Here is a 17,480-nt window from a genome sequence, read left to right on the forward strand (position 1 = left end):
TGGCGAGAAAATACACTCCTGGAAATAGAAATAAGAACACCGTGAATTCATTGTCCCAGGAAGGGGAAACTTTATTGACACATTCCTGGGGTCAGATACATCACATGGTCACACTGACAGAACCACAGGCACATACACACAGGCAACAGAGCATGCACAATGTCGGCACTAGTACAGTGTATATCCACCTTTCGCAGCAATGCAGGCTGCTATTCTCCCATGGAGACGATCGTAGAGATGCTGGATGTAGTCCTGTGGAACGGCTTGCCATGCCATTTCCACCTGGCGCCTCAGTTGGACCAGCGTCCGTGCTGGACGTGCAGACCGCGTGAGACGACGCTTCATCCAGTCCCAAACATGCTCAATGGGGGACAGATCCGGAGATCTTGCTGGCCAGGGTAGTTGACTTACACCTTCTAGAGCACGTTGGGTGGCACGGGATACACGCGGACGTGCATTGTCCTGTTGGAACAGCAAGTTCCCTTGCCGGTCTAGGAATGGTAGAACGATGGGTTCGATGACGGTTTGGATGTACCGTGCACTATTCAGTGTCCCCTCGACGATCACCAGAGGTGTACGGCCAGTGTAGGAGATCGCTCCCCACACCATGATGCCGGGTGTTGGCCCTGTGTGCCTCGGTCGTATGCAGTCCTGATTGTGGCGCTCACCTGCACGACGCCAAACACGCATACGACCATCATTGGCACCAAGGCAGAAGCGACTCTCATCGCTGAAGACGACACGTCTCCATTCGTCCCTCCATTCACTCCCGTCGCGACACCACTGGAGGCGGGCTGCACGATGTTGGGGCGTGAGCGGAAGAGGGCCTAACGGTGTGCGGGACCGTAGCCCAGCTTCATGGAGACGGTTGCGAATGGTCCTCGCCGATACCCCAGGAGCAACAGTGTCCCTAATTTGCTGGGAAGTGGCGGTGCGGTCCCCTACAGCACTGCGTAGGATCCTACGGTCTTGGCGTGCATCCGTGCGTCGCTGCGGTCCGGTCCCAGGTCGACGGGCACGTGCACCTTCAGCCGACCACTGGCGACAACATCGATGTACCGTGGAGACCTCACGCCCCACGTGTTGAGCAATTCGGCGGTATGTCCACCCGGCCTCCCGCATGCCCACTATACGCCCTCGCTCAAAGTCCATCAACTGCACATACGGTTCACGTCCACGCTGTCGCGGCATGCTACCAGTGTTAAAGACTGCGATGGAGCTCCGTATGCCACGGCAAACTGGCTGACACTGACGGCGGCGGTGCACAAATGCTGCGCAGCTAGCGCCATTCGACGGCCAACACCGCGGTTCCTGGTGTGTCCGCTGTGCCGTGCGTGTGATCATTGCTTGTACAGCCCTCTCGCAGTGTCCGGAGCAAGTATGGTGGGTCTGACACACCGGTGTCAATGTGTTCTTTTTTCCATTTCCAGGAGTTTAGGTCAATTGGGCTGCCTCCACTAACCTAAACCCCTCCCCTCTCTTCATCCCACAGAATACGGCAGGAAGTTCAAATATTGGCAGAAAAAATGTCACTTGGGCTTCCTCCACTAACCTAAGAATATGGCGGGGAGATAGGACACTTGGGCTACCTCCACTAACCAAAGTCATCCGACTGCCACCTCTTCCTTGGAATTGATGGGGAAAGGACTGTCTGTGCTGGGCTGCTGGAGAGCGGCAGGAATGTACTTTATTTATTTTGGAACAATTTATTTAGCGATGGATTTCATATAGTTGAGTTATTACACTGATAAAAAACGCTCGCTCTGACGTGCTTGGAATTACAGTAAATAGTCTACAGTCCTGCAAACTTCTCGTAAATTACCGAAATAATGCAGTACACAGCATAAAGATCTGCAAACTACTCGTAAATTTCTGAAATAATGCATAGCACAGTCTACAGACCTGCTCGCAAAATAATGCAACAGACACGCAAACAACTCGTAAATTGTGAAAATAGTGCATGTAAAAGGCTGTGTAAACACTCTCACAACGCTTAAACAGCCAAAAATAATGCTGTGCACAAATATTCAGTGACGTGAAAAACGCTTTCGAACTATGGTCGGGTGAGATTTATCGGTGAACAGTTACAATGCGCGCACATGCCGACGCCGCCGACACTGCACAGACGCTTTGCAGCCCGCAGCCAGCAGGTGAAAGTCGCGTCTATTTTCGGGTATACAGACAGAATTCTACGTAAATAAGAGCCACGTCACCCTCTGGTTGCGCATGAGTTCACCTAACCACTGTGGTTGAGGCATACCTGCCAGTCCAGAGCCGAGAGAGGTGTTTGCATAGCGGCTCACCCGCCCAGGCACAGCTAAAAGGTTCTCAATGTTATCCTAATGTCACAGGTTGGGCTATAGAAATCTGTTCCAATGCTTCCCAGAATAGCACAGGGTGAATTGTTCCTAGCGATCGTAACGGAACATGTGAGATGCCTCTTAACTGTCAAGTGCGAGATGTTTGCGCAGTGGCTCACCTGTGCAGGTGCAGATAAAAGGTTCACAATGTTATACTGATGTCACATGCCTATATAATAAGAAACAAGTCTACATCTCAGATATAGTAAATTGCTGCAGAAATAGTTAACGATCACTTTTGTAGGAGCTTTCGTGATGTCTCAGGTTGTCTGGATGGAAGTTCTGGTCCTAAGTGGACCTATTCACAAAAGTAGTCCAGAATAACACCGACTGCTTTCTCCTTTGCGACCCTAATGGGACAGCTCATTCATTAATTTTCAGTCCCTTCACGGAATTGGTAAAGTGCTGCAGAAATATTTAACTGTGGCTTTTGTAGGAGCTTTCGTGATGTCTCAGCTTGTCCATATGGAAATTCATGTCCTACCAGAACCTGTTTACGAAAATAGCGCAGAATAACGCAGAATGCGTTCCTCCTGATCGTCCTAACGTGACACCCCGTCCATCACGTGTTACCTTTCCTGGAAATCGTTAAGTCCTGCTTTCAACAAACATCTCCAAAACCCAGAGCTCTCACTACTATGTAGAGGCTTCTATATCCCAGCACAAAGGATGTCTTGTGAATGAATGGAGCATTATGATTGGCTATTACTGAATTTACCTACCAAATTACTGATGCCGCCAGTGTAGAAGCACTGTCCGTTTTTATTCTTTCTGCAGACGAGACTTTCAGCGGCAAAACTATTTTGTACAGATCACTTTATTGCACTGACAGTTAAACACTACAAATGTGGCCTACAGATGGTCAAATATGGAAAGAATCTTGCTCAATTACACTGCTCTTCCACTGAGGACGGAAGCTTGAATGTTAGAGCGTGTAACCGATCTCCAACCTAACAATTTGTCACTGTGTACCTTGTCGATGTAGTAAATATACAATTCATATCCTGCGCCATACAAAATCGCCCCTTTTTTGTCATTCATATAGGTATCAACCGCCAGACAAACGTACATATACCGCAAAGACAGAAAATGTAAGCACGTGTAGGAATACTCCTCGCAGCACTAGATACTTTCCCGCAAGGTTGGGCTATTATCTATCGCAACCAACGGTCACAAGTCATCTGCCTCCGACACATGACCAGAGCGGCATCAGCGGACCGAAGTCACTCTGCAAACAGTTGTACAAAGTCGGGCTTGTTCCTCCTCATCACAAAGACGTTACTGTTTCTGGTCCTGACCTGATTGCTTGCTTGTTTTCTACACCCATCTCCAGACTCTGGTATTACAAAAACACATGTATTTTGACATTATTTTCCAGAATATTATGCCACTGTAACATGCTTTGTACACTGCCTTACATTTTGTTTTTCCGCCACGACTTCAGGGTCTGTGTCAGGTTATAAACTGACATTAACACGGTCCGATCGATTGCCTATCACAGAAAACTAGACTTTGCACAATGTTGTTTTCGCTGCTACCATAACATGCTGCACACTGGGTGATTTTAAACAAAAGACAGTTACAACATAAGGAAACTGGAAGAGTTTGGCGGCGTTGTGGACCATTTCCAGACTACAGTCCGAAGGTGACTGACGACCTCTACATTTAAACTCATCTGTCAGAGTTATGGAATAGCTGACGGCTCTGCATTCTACTTTGACTGCTTCCTCATATTGCAGTCATGTACATGATCACTGTTTTGGTGCTAGCCTTCCCCAGAACATGTTGCCCCTCCACCAAAACTCTTTCTCCATCTCAAACAAATGATGTCAGTCAATGATGTCAGTGGTAACAAACAGCGTACCAGTGGACGGATGGGATGGAAAAGACACCGTCGATGTACTGTAATAATAAGCATTATAGTTGATATTGTGAACAGTAATTTCAACACTGATCAATGATGAAACAGCATGTTCCCCAATCTCAGTACCATCGCTAAACTGCCCATTCTCTACTTTGCGAGTATCATTGCGAATGTAGATAGATGACTGTGCAGAATGTCCAATTATTGTTAATTCTAGAACATATATATCATCAACGTATACCAGACAGGGCCCTACATATTTCCAGCACCTCAAACATAGTGCACAATTTACAGTCTACCTCTATGTGGATGTGAGAAGAAGGCGCGTCGAGAAGAAGCCGCGCCAACATCCAGCTTCTGCAACAGCGACGGCCAACAGTGAGTGACTGTCGCCACGTCTCCGATCGACGACTGCAAACCTTCAATCAACCAACAAGGAAGACTAAAAGCACGTAAAGTTTTAGAACTGTATGGCAGACCTCAGTTTTTCAAACTGTTGCATCACAAAATACACCAACTTAGCATGAACCTTTGTTACTCATTGTCCCAATTGCATTACCAAGCAGGATCCCTTCCTTTTCTGGAATGAACCCGAGTATCATTGAAATTCATACGCCAGCATTAAAATAATATCATTCCATCTCACTGCTTTAATTTCAAAGTTCAGTTAAAGTATTCATAGCTGGCTACAATATTTAGATTACACAAGCACAAATTAAGAGTGCGAGTTTTGTTACCATATTTTAGCTTACCTGTGACTGCAGCTCAGCTTGGTATGTACTAAATTTTACTATTGTTAATTGTCCAGAATCATTTAATTCAAGTTCAAAGTTTAATCTCTTATTTCTAAATTGTGTAGATTCAAGTAGCTTTTGAAATTATTGTTGAGGTAGCCCAAGACTAACCTTATTTTATTGAATTTCGTAGTGCTTCAGAAACAAAGTTCACTATTAATTTCAGTCACTAAATTAACTTTCAGTTTTCCGGTTTTATTAATGCTTTGGCTAAATAAAGTCACAGTGTAGCGAAATTCATTACTTCTGACAAACATTCAGTTTTCACACAACACATGTCAACCTTCAGTTGCCACGTTTTTATTGCTAAGTATATGTGTATTAATCTTTCGTTTTCAGTTATAACAGTAGTTGTCCATAGGACTGGAGACAGTAATTTTCCCCAAATCCCAAATATCTAATTAATGCCAATTAATCGTTTATGTAAAGACAGCACACTTACTTTCTTTATTAACTTACCCCTTTTCAAAATTAATTTCCACCAATTTCATTTGCATTTTTCCTTTCATTTAGATGTAACTCTTTCCTCCCTCTTTACCGACAGATTAACTTTGGTGACGATTGCTTTTCCCAAATTTCCATTAGGTACACGCGGTTTAATTTTTCACTGTCAATAAGATCGATAAGTGAAGGCGAGGTTACAAGCATAGCTCAGGTCAAACAAATGCAGTGTGCAAAAGTATACAGGATAATTCAGCGGCCCCTACTGCTGTCGTGTTATGCAACATACAATGTTATATCTGGCCGTCGTAAACCATTTGCAAGGTTTACATTTTCTCTCGCTCGCTAAGTGCAAACTACTAGTCCTACATAAAAAAACGAATAGGAACTTTTTCTAGGGAATCTAATGTATTAAAATTTTGTGTTAGGATACGTTTCGGTTAGAGGTAGTAATTTTCGATTTGCCAGAGAAAAAAGTAGAAAAGCGACTTTCAAATGCACCACCACTCACACACTCAGGCTGCCACCAGTCAGAATTTCTAGTATGTTGTTCATGGCACATCCACTGTACAAAAATATACGAGTGCACGAATTATTTTCCACATTCGACCTCTTGTGGTCTTCATTACCTGACCTTATAGCGCCACTGGCTTAGTCCAGCACTTAAAAATTGTAAAATTGACGTTCCTGTAAATTTTGTGAATGTTAGTAGCATAAAATAAATAATGACAATGGTGTATTTGTCATGCCTTCTGACTAAGAAACTACTGTGCTTGTAAGGGTTAAGTTTGGATCGAATTGTCAACATAATTACTTTCGACATAAAGTTAGCACCAATAGAGACCAAGAACAATCAGTGGAGTCTGAAATTTTTGTAAAATGGTAGGAATGAATGTCACGAACAACTTACTAGAAATCCTGCAAGTAAGGGATGCGTGAGGGTTGGAGGTGCGTTTGAAGGTCACTTTTGTAAGGTTTTCTTGAATAACTCGAAAACTGTGGCCTCTGACAGAGACATATCCCAGTACAAAATTCAGCTACATTATATTTGCTACAAAAAGATCCTGTCCATTTTCCTCTGTAGGACCGATAGTTTGAGCATAGCAAGGGAGACAACATGAAAAATCTCGTGTGTGCTTTATGAAAGTCACATATGACGTTATGGGTTGTGTAGGACGACAGAAGTAGGGGCCGCTGAACCATGCTCTGTATACGAAAGCCGTTTGTACTAAAATCAGTTATGTCATTAGCACAGCTTCACCACCACTTGGGCTGTATTGCTTGGCCACAGTATGGGGTGCTGATGAGGACTGCACTTTGAAGCCCACCATGAAGTTGTTCGATACTGGAGCTGCTTCCATGGTGGACCAGTGCCAGCTCAGGAGGGTAGGAGTAGTGACCACCAGCATGGGGACCACTAGTTGCTAATTGACTGTCTGCTAATAATGCCCAGTTAATGGAAATAAATAAAATGGCACCTTACTACCCAGAGGCAGGTTCATACAAAACAGTAAGTTTATAGTGAGACCAGATTACAATGCTTTTAAGAGTAAGTTAAAAGGAGTGATTTCAGATGAGGTATACATAGAAAGAAATGCTAATGTCACATTCAGTTTGATCCATAGTAATTTTGTGTCACTATTCTAAAGTTGCTTTCCTAAAAATTGCTCAGAAGATTCAATATAAGAATTAGTAAGCCATGGATAACTGAGGTAATTAAAATTACATAAGATGAAGAGCAACATTTTTATAAAGGCCAGAGTAAGTCAAGATCCGACATTACTTGCATTCTACAAAAAATACTGTAGTATTTTAAGAAAAGTCATTAAGATGTCAAGAAGTATGCACATCATGACAGAAATAAATAATGTGGATGTTAAGATTAAAGCTATACTGGATATTTTCAAACAAGGGACAGGACAGCCAAAAGTAAACAAGATGCAATAACAATAAAACCAAATGACAGTTTTGTGACTGATAATTCACAAGCTCCAAGTACTTTCAACGATCAGGTTCTAAATGTAGAACCAACAATAGAAGTATACAGTTCAGTTGAAGAAGTAAGGGAATATATGCAAAATATTATTCCACAAAAATCTAAGCAATTATAGGGTGGCCCACATGAGTGGACTATTGGACATGAAGTTGAGGCAGCATTAACACAGGATAAAAAGACCTATACTTACTTTCAAAAGGATGGAGTTACTGTCCAGACAGCTGAGTGAACCTTGGAGCACATTTAAACAATATTCATGCCTGAGAGAGTTGGTAACAGAGGTCAAGCTGGTAATGGCACTAGCTGGACACACAGGTCACCTGATCTTTCAGTGTGCAGTTCTTTGCCTCTTCAGGAACTACAGCAGAACATTTCAAACAAAACTGCAGCAATCCCAGCAGTCGACCTTCAATCCGCTTTCAGCAACTTGAGGACCAGGGCAAAAATTGCCAAGAGATGAATGGTGACGACTTTCAACATCTGCTACAGTCAGGCTAGTACTGTATTTCCTTTCCTCTGCTGTGTTCCTTCTTTCCCTGTATCTCTGTTCTCTGAGCCACATTTATTTCTTCACCTGGTAGAAGTACCACCAGCATCCTTCACTGAAATTAAAATAATTATGAAAAGTCTAAAAAACAACAGCTCATGTGATGTACATAGAATTTCAAAGAGAATTCTGAAATGTTGTTCCAACTTAATGAGCAATGTCCTTAGTGGTATATGTAATTCATCACTGGCACAGGAAATTTTTCCACATAGATTAAAATATGCAGCTGTTAAACCTCTTCATAACAAGGTGTCAAGGCAGGCTCAAACAATTATTGCCCGATTCCCTTACTGGGAATAGTAATAGTGTACTCAAAAGTAGTCTTACACTACATGGAAACAGTTTACTTAGCATATCACAGTTTGAACTCCACAAGGGTTGCTCGACTGAAAAAGCTGTTTATACATTCACTCATGATATAGCACAAGTCTTAAATAATAAATTATCGTCAGCTGGTGCTTTCTGTGATGTTTCCAAGATCTATGATTATGTATATCATGTTACACTTGCAGAAAAACTCTAGTTTTATGATATTGATGGCTTTATGCACAGCTGATCTGAATTATACTTAAACAGAAAGCAAAAGACTGTGATGAATAATTCAAACAATGTTGGATGCATAGAAAATTTTTGTGATTAGGGAGGAATCACGAAGGGGCTCCCAGAGATTCAATTACGGGTCCACACTTATACACAGTCCAGTCACATTAACTTGACCACCACCTGTGTTCGATGTCAACATGAAGTAACCACTCACAGATGGCCAGAGGCAGCTCAAGCAGTGGACGGTATTTAATAATAATGCTGTCATTGTTGTAATGTGAAAATGGAGTGACTTATCTGATATCCAAAAGCAGATGATCATTAGCTTTCAGGCTACAGGCAGAAGCATTTCCGAAACAGCTAAGTTTGTAAACTGTTTATGTGGCATCATGGTCAAAGTAAACCTTGCATGGCAACAGGACGCTATCCAAAAACGATACTGATGCAAAATTCGTTCACCATGAGCCATACATGACAGGGATGAACGATAGATGTGGAGATGTGTACAGACCAATAGGCGTGCAGCTGACCATCAGATGAACCAACGGGCTACCAACAAGTGTGACACCGACTGCAGCAGACACCTAGTTCGCACACCTGTGCAGTCTGCTATTCATTGACGATATAGGCTTGAATTTGCACGCTGGTATCGCAACTGGTCGTCCACTCAGTAGTGCAGGGCGCCTTTTCAGATGAATCAAGCTGTTGAACAGATGGCCATTGTCGTGTACAGTGTGTAACATCTGAAAGCAAACATCCTGCAACAATCGTCCAGGTCAGAAGGCACTCCCTAGGTCGTTCTAGGATACACAGTGGATAAATGCAAGTGTGCATCTATCCTTGGCGACCATGTCCGGCCCTACATGCAGTTTGTTTTTCCTTGGAATGATGATATCTAGCAACAGGACAATGCAATGTATCACACAGCTCACAGTGTATGTCCATGGTTCGAAGAGCATCAGGATGTGTTTACCCTAACCCCCTGACCACCAAACTCCCCAGATTTAAATATAATCTAGAATCTGTGGAACCACCTCAACTGGGCTGTTTGCGCCAGGGAGCCTCAAACGAGAAACCTAGCAGAGCTGACCATGGCACTAAAGTTGGGATGGCTCCACAACACTGTTGGTGCTTTATAGCATCTCATCGATCTCTTCCTGCATGGTTCACAGTGATCTGCACTGCAAAAGACTTTTGAAAGGGGTCAGATTATTGTGAGTGGACAGTGTATATTTGGATGACCTTCTATTTAACATTCGAAAAGCAGGTTTGGTACTTTTTGCAGATGATACTAGTGTTGAAACAAATTCCTTTAGAGTGAAAGCAACAGAAGAGACGGCAAATGATATTTTCCAAGGAATTATAGAATTGTTCTCAGAAAATGGACTCTCCCTAAATTTTGAAAAAACACAATATATTCATTTCTGTCAACAGACAGAGTGATACTAACAATTGATGTAGCACATGAGCAGGAGTCAGTCAACAGGGTAGGATGCTCCAAAAAGAAACATATTACTGAAGTCCTCATACAATTAAGTTCAGCTACTTCTGCTGCTCATGTAATTGCTGATCCTGGAAACAAACGAGTCAACCTCCCAACATATTTTGCACATTTACAGTCAATAACGTGTTATAGAATATTTTTCTGGAGTAATTCATCACTTAAAAAGAAAGTACTGATTGCACAAAATAGAAAACAGTAAAAATAATATGTAGTGTTCACCCACAGACATCACGTAGGTGTCTCTTCGAGGAGCTAGATATTGTAACTGAATCACCTCAATACATATATTTGCTAATTAAATTCGTCATAAATAATCCATCACAGTTTCAGATGAACTGCTGTGCCCATACCTACAATACTAGATGGAAAAATGGCCTTTCTTACCCATTAATAACGCTGGCACTCGCTCAGAAAGGAGTTAAATACTCAGCAACAAACATTTTTGATCATTTTCCCAATAACATAAAATGTCTGACAGGTAGCAAAGCAAGTTTCATATTTAACTTTAAATAATTTTTCCTAGACTACATATCCTGCAAATTGACTCATCTACATCATTTAAAAAAAAATCAGTCAGATGTTATATGGAACATGTAACCAGCTAACTATAGTCCATTTTAAATTACTTAATAGTTGACCCATCATTGGCTGGAGTTTATTCCCTCCAATGGGAGCACTCAACGTCACGCCCATACCATTCACCATTGCCAAACTGCCACAACAAATGCTCGGCTGACTTTCATTGTTTGGTTAGTGCTGTGTATCAAGCGTGCATGTTCCGCTACCATCGTTGTGCATGTATTTTTCGTGTGGCTTATCAGGTCTGATGAAATCCGAAACAAAGGGGCCGACCTGGATCTGAGATGCAAACACAATAGAAAAGCAACGAATTACGTTTAAAGGACAATCTCAACAACTCATGTTCAATGTGGTGGAATATTTTGAGAGAGGGGCAGAAAATGGGGGCCCTCTCTTACCAGTTTCCAAAGTAGTCGTGCGAACAGCAACCGCTGTTGAGGTCAGTGAACCGATCGTACTTCGTATCAAGAAGAAATACGAGGATGAAAGAAGCGAAGCAGGGCCATCTTGTGTTCATACGCCGGTCAGGAAAAGAAGCATCAAGAAACGCCTAACAAATCTGCATGCTTTCGCACAAGACGCGATCCGGCGTCACACATACAGTTATTATCACTAACCCATATTAGATAAGCTTCGTACAACACTACATGATGCCGAACTTTTTGAAAGCAGCAGATCGCCACTGTGACTAGCTCTGCAGAGTCTCAGCTTTAAATACATAAATATTTCAGGACACAGCCACGTAGCGATGCAGATATTTGAGTGAAATGAAAGATATTATTTTCGAGGACATTGCTTGGATCGATGAAACATAGTGAACGCAGGTCATATTGTTATGAAAGGTTGTAGAGAAATGAAAGGAAATATATGGCACTCCCCACTGGAAAAGGTGCTAGAATTATTCTTTTGCATGCTGGTACCTACCACGGCTTTATTCCCGACTGTCAACTGCTTTTCAGATCCTGGAAGACATCAGATTACCATGACGAAATGAATCATGAAACATTTTTAAATTGGTTTGAAAATACGTTGTTACCAAGTTTGGAAAATCCGTCAGTAGTTATTATCGACAGTGCCTCATATCATTCAGTTTTAAAGGATACCGCAAGACACTAACCCTGTGCTTTCGAAAGGAAGACAACATTCACTGGTCGCGACAACCCAGAGTTAGCTGCGGATGATTCAGTGAAGAAAAAAAATAGAATTATTACAACTCATGTCGCTTCATTAGCCATAGGTGCCAACCTATGTTATCGTAGCTTACAAATAAGGACATAGAGTCATAAGATCACCACATTATCACAGATGCTTTAATGCTATTGAATTTATTTGGGCGGAAGTGAAAGTATATTTTGCTCGGGAAAATAAAAATTATTGTGGGTGAAGTTGAGAAACTGACTGTTAAGGGACTCGAAAATGTCAGCGAAATGGACTGGAGTGCTGTTGTGATGCTCACGAATCGAGTAACCGACGAAGTGTGGAATAATGAAGATCTTCTAGAAGACAGTGTTGCGGAACTTTTTATTTTTTTCTGCTGCTCATCCACTTCGGAAAGTACCAGTGTGACTCTGACATGAGTGGTATCCACCCTCTTTTGAACAGTGCAGCTGCCTGGAGCTAGCAGTCAGTGGAGGAATGTACACAAAAAAGTTTCCTTACTTTTAAACAGTGTACACTATTTCTGTGTGCCATCCCTGTGTGGCCTATAACGTGTAACCTGTCAGCTCCTGAAGCCAGTGTCAGGATAATTCCAAGTAACCTATGAAAGCGAGAAATTACAATTGGCTTTTGGCACTCATGTTTCTCCTGAATTGCTCAGAGAGGTTAGCTTTAATCGCTGTGAACATAGCAAGCGTGATGAACAGTTCTGACACAAGTTGCTGACTGCCGTCTCCTCGGACACATTGCATATCACGAGGTTGTGGTTATATTAGCATTTAACCATTTAAAATCAGCTGTCGAGAGAGTATCTCGGTTTCCCGTCACTCCCCAGAACGGCTGCTGCCAACAATGCTTCACATTACTCTTAAGAAAAGGGGGCCTTATATATTCAAAAATATTATCAACCCGTCATTATATTGACGGCCTGAGGGCCCGTATTGACGTTTTGTCAATACCAGAAATATTGACGAGCAATATTGATGATCCCAAAAACAGTCTCAATGCGTGCTGAGCGTGAGGGTCGAGCATTGACAGTTTGACATTATTCGCCGTTCAAGTGTTGGCAGAGCTTCATGAACCAGCCACACAGTGCTATAAAGTGTTCTCTTTATGTTATCAGTTCGTCTTTGAGCATAACATCTCTCAGATTCGATGTTTGTTGTAGTCATTTAACAGGAAACACTCTTAAAAGGATTATGCAGTAACCATATTTATCGCTTTACAATGATCAATCGAGGACTCTCTATGCCATTGTTTTCTTCTTTAATTTGGAAACATAGTATGCCTCGCCATGTGCTGTATATGCATTGGCTACAAAATGCATATCAGTCTCATCACATTATTTACATTAATTTCTTGAATATATAATTGCAGTACAGATGTAATTACTTCACAGGTTAAAATAACATTTTTGTTAATTGTGTTTGATGATATTACAACAATAAATTTCAAACAGTCGAATGACCTACCAGTTGCCAGAAATCTCAGCTACATGAAATCTCGTCGACTGCGATTGCCTCTCCCAATGACGAATTTTGCTTTTCTGTTTTACATCATATCAACATTAATAATTTGTCATAAGATGAAGGACTCATGTGAATTTAGTTTGGCATCTTTTGTTTCTGGGCTTAAGATTTTATTCAGTAAATTAATATACGATAAGTAGCTTCTTTTTCAACCCTTCTCGGACTATTGTCCCATTTTCGTTGTTTTCTCTTGTTTACCAAATATAACTAAAATAATTGCTGCACACGCTTTTTTTGGGTGTTCCGACATATTAGCCTCATAAAATGAGAAAAATTGAAGTAACAAATTTCAAAATACCACCATCACTTTAACAGAGCATTCAATCAGATTATGGCAATATAGTTTGCCAAAACTGATAATCTGAATAAACGCTCTGCTAAAGAGATCGTGACGGTTTAACTTGTGTTACTTCTGTTTTCCGGTAAATATAGCTCGCCCCTAGAATGTAATAGTGTAAGGCATATACAACATGTAGAATTGTGTTCCCTACTGGCAATACCGACAATATTATTGATGGTCTGAGGGTCGCTTTAATATTTCAAAGGTATAAAAAATTATTATTTTCAATAAATACTGAATGCGTGCACGCCTGTTAATAGCACTTGTGAAGTGATGCGCCATGTGTCGTCTGTAAGAGAGCTGCAGCCAGCAGCCAATGTGGCAACGCAGTCACTGTGACAGACGTCAACTGTCAAGTAATTTTAAATGGACTATAACTAACAAACTAACTAACCATCTCCTTCAGTTTCTCCATTTCTTCAAGGAAGCCATTTTTTGCCTTCCTTTTCTCTTTTCTTAGAAGTTTCCTCCTCAGTTCCCCAGACAAGGCTATGATTGTGATCTTGACCATCTTCTCAGTAATGGTTTCCACTTCTTGGATTGGTCTATTCTCCAATCCAGCTGCAAAACAGTTTCCGCAGTTCAACAGCCAATTACAGTATTGTTTTGTTTGTATCACAGCAGCCCCCATTTTTTAGATTAGTTTCCATCTTATTTCTTTTGTTTCGACAAGAACTAGTGCTATATCAGTCCACAGTGGAGCCCTCCTGCTTCTGTTACGCTAATTACTCAGGGGGTCGCCCAGTATCCCTGAAGTTCCGTTCACGACATATTTTCAAATGTCTCCGATAGTTCTCGCCACAGATCGCTTCATACCTTGAGTTGGGAGTACTTTCGTTCCATCTTCCTTGTTCCATTCTATGCATATTTTCACGTGAATCACATGTCCCAAGAAGAAGTACTTGTTCCCCACATCCATAAAGGGATCTCCTTTTGTATGTGGTCAGTCTCCTTGGACAAAAGTAGATGCAGTATTGAGGGGAGAATGGGTTCAAGTGGCATTACAAAGAATATCCTCCAAAACCTTACACAATCACATCCTGTCTTAGTTACATCCCCATGCTCACTGAGCATTTCATTCTGTTCCTCACCTACACTTATTAACAAAAGTGCAGACACGTTGGGCGTCAAGCATGCACTGAGGTCATCGACAGACATAGAAGTAACACTAAATGATCCCCAGGGAAGTGTATTGGGACCCTTGCAGTTCGTGTTGTATATTTAGGACCTTGTAGACAATATTAATAGTAACTGCAACCTTTCTCCAGATGTCATAGTTAAGTACTGTCCAAAACAAACTACACAAGTATTCAGGCAGATCTTGATATGATTTCAAAGTGGTGCAAAGATTGACAACTTGCTTTAAATGTTCAGAAATATCAAATTTTGCATTTTACAAAACGAAAACACTTAGTATACTGTCACTACAGTATCAACAAGTCACTACTGGAATCACTCGACTCAGACAGATACTGGGGTGTAATAGTTCGTTGAGACATGGAATAGAATGATCATGTACAGCTAGTGATAGGCAAAGCAGATGCTAGACTTGGGTATATTGGTATAGTACTCATCAAATTTTATCTGTCTATGAAGGAGATTGATTAAAAATCACTCATGCAGCTTGTCCTAGATTATTGCTCAGATAGGACTAACAGGGGAAAATGAATGTATACAGAGAAGTGCAGCAAGCACAGTCACAGACTTGTTGCACCATTGGGAGAGTTTCATAAATGCTTAAAAAATCTGACCAGGCAGACACCTTAAGATAGATGCTTTCTGTCCTGAGGAAGCTTACTTACAAAGATCTGGGACAAGTTTTAAATGATGACACCTCCCCCCCCCCCATCTACCATGTATCATTTCAACACAAATCATGAAGACAGGATTTGTTTAATTACAGCACACAAGGAAGCATTTAATGTTATTATTCCCAAGCTCCATACTTGAATGAGACGGTGAGATGTCCTAATAACTGTACAATGAGAAATACCCTGTTCCATGCACTTCAGAGTGGTTTGCAGAAGATGGTTGTAGGTGTAGATTTAGAAGAAAAAACGGCCCAAGAATACTAAATACGAAAATAGATACCTCACAGAAATCATTTATGGGCCTCAAGTACGCAAATAAAAAGAGTTATCAGCAAGTGAACGAAGTAACGTCCAAAAACACCTTTCGAATGAGTACACTTAATTTTGAATTGTACTTCTTCCCCTACATATAAGTCAGATAGGCAATTTGAGTTGTCATGCAAGGTTTTACGTGAAATTGTGGATGCTATTTAGAGTTCAATGTAGGTACATCTGAGGGTAAAGTTCTTAACAATTCCGTTGCGTTTTGTTCTTAGTCCAGGTTCTGAGAGGCCACCAGTGTTGTAAATATAACTATTTCTGTACTTACTTTTCTAAAAAAATGTACAGTTATACAGAAACAATCTTCGTTCAAAAGTTTGTATGGTAAACTGCTGATAAATGTAACAACAGGAAAAAGTCGCCCCAAAATTCCAAAACATGGACTTACAAAAATATGTACATACAAACACGTTAAACAGAATTTATATGGCAATTCATGGAGACTGTTTACCTGATCCATAGTGTCTTTTTCTATATAACAAAATAGAATACCCTATGGTTCCTCCCACCAACGTCTACATCAAAACTTTTTCCCTGATAAACCTTCAACTTTGCGTTCATTTTCGATTGAGAATGATAATCAAAAGTTATTATATAACAAACAAAACCATTGTCTTCATAACTGAAGGCTTCCATCAAGGATTGCTGATGGACAAATTAAAAAAAAAAAACTAGGACTAGTAACTGCCAGCCGACATGTGCAAGTTTTCGTTGGCTGTGGAAACAATGCAAAGCATACATCGATTACCTCAAACGCAGAGCATCTTGCTTTTGATACTATTTGGAATTCCAAGAGCGTGGTGTGGGTGTTTTGTTGTGTAGTGAAGTGTACATGTGAGAACGTGGGAAATGTGTTATAACGTTGTACAAGTAAAACATGTGAAGTGACACGTGATTTTTACCATATTTCGGGGACTAATATCAAAAGATCAACTTATGATGGATTGAAGAAAGCATCAACGTTATGTTTGAATGGCAGTATTTGGCGCGGAGAAGAACATTTACCTAAATCGGTAAATATGTTTCGAGGGAGCGATTCAGTTGAGCAGACCAAAGCTGATGCTGATAGCTGGTTTTCAAATCTGTGTTGATGGTTATCGGAGCTTGATTTAGGAACATAATATACTACTCTGTAAGTGACATATTCATCCAGATGAAAGTTTCCCTTGATTTCTCTCAAGTGCTCTAAGCAAATTCCGTGATGATGCTTTGAAAAGGACACTGCATATTTCCTTCACAATCCCTTCGTACTCCGATCTTGTGATCCGTCTCCAAACCACCCATTTGTCGACGGGGCATTAAACGCTGATGTTCCTTCCTTCCCCCTTCGTTTCATTAATGACAATTTTTCGAAGTTTATTCCAATTATTCCTGTGCATATACTAGAATTCGCCCGCGTCTTACCATAAAGTACTGTATGACACATCACGTTTAATATTTTAACAAGTTGTTCTATTTTGTGGGTACACAAATCATATAAATTCAATATCAGATTTACTATCTTCTGTATGTTTTATGAATGCCGGTAACTATGAATTTAATTTCCGCATGTTCTCAATCAAATGTTAAATAACTGTTCAGGTTTCAGTTGACTAGTCGTAAATACTTCTCAGCCAATGCTAGAAGTGAACATTTCCGTGAAGCTCCTACTAGTTCTGTAGCTTTGAGTGAAATAGCTTTTGCATAGTGCTCT

General features: G+C 41.1%; 1 protein-coding gene across 2 annotated transcripts in view; it reads left to right on the plus strand.

Moving 5' to 3' along the window:
• Window positions 1-16,552: 16,552 nt before the first annotated feature.
• The window catches only part of LOC126329113 (uncharacterized), a 30,087-nt gene continuing 29,159 nt past the window's right edge, over window positions 16,553-17,480 (plus strand). The window contains exon 1 of one of the 2 annotated variants that reach the window (XM_049996127.1): window positions 16,553-16,919. The gene's annotated coding sequence lies outside the window, so the exon portion shown is untranslated. The remainder of the gene's footprint in view (window positions 16,920-17,480) is intronic. The other variant, XM_049996126.1, reaches the window with a different exon arrangement.

Source organism: Schistocerca gregaria, chromosome 2, assembly GCF_023897955.1.
Source record: "Schistocerca gregaria isolate iqSchGreg1 chromosome 2, iqSchGreg1.2, whole genome shotgun sequence".
NCBI classification, from domain to species: Eukaryota; Metazoa; Arthropoda; class Insecta; order Orthoptera; family Acrididae; genus Schistocerca; species Schistocerca gregaria.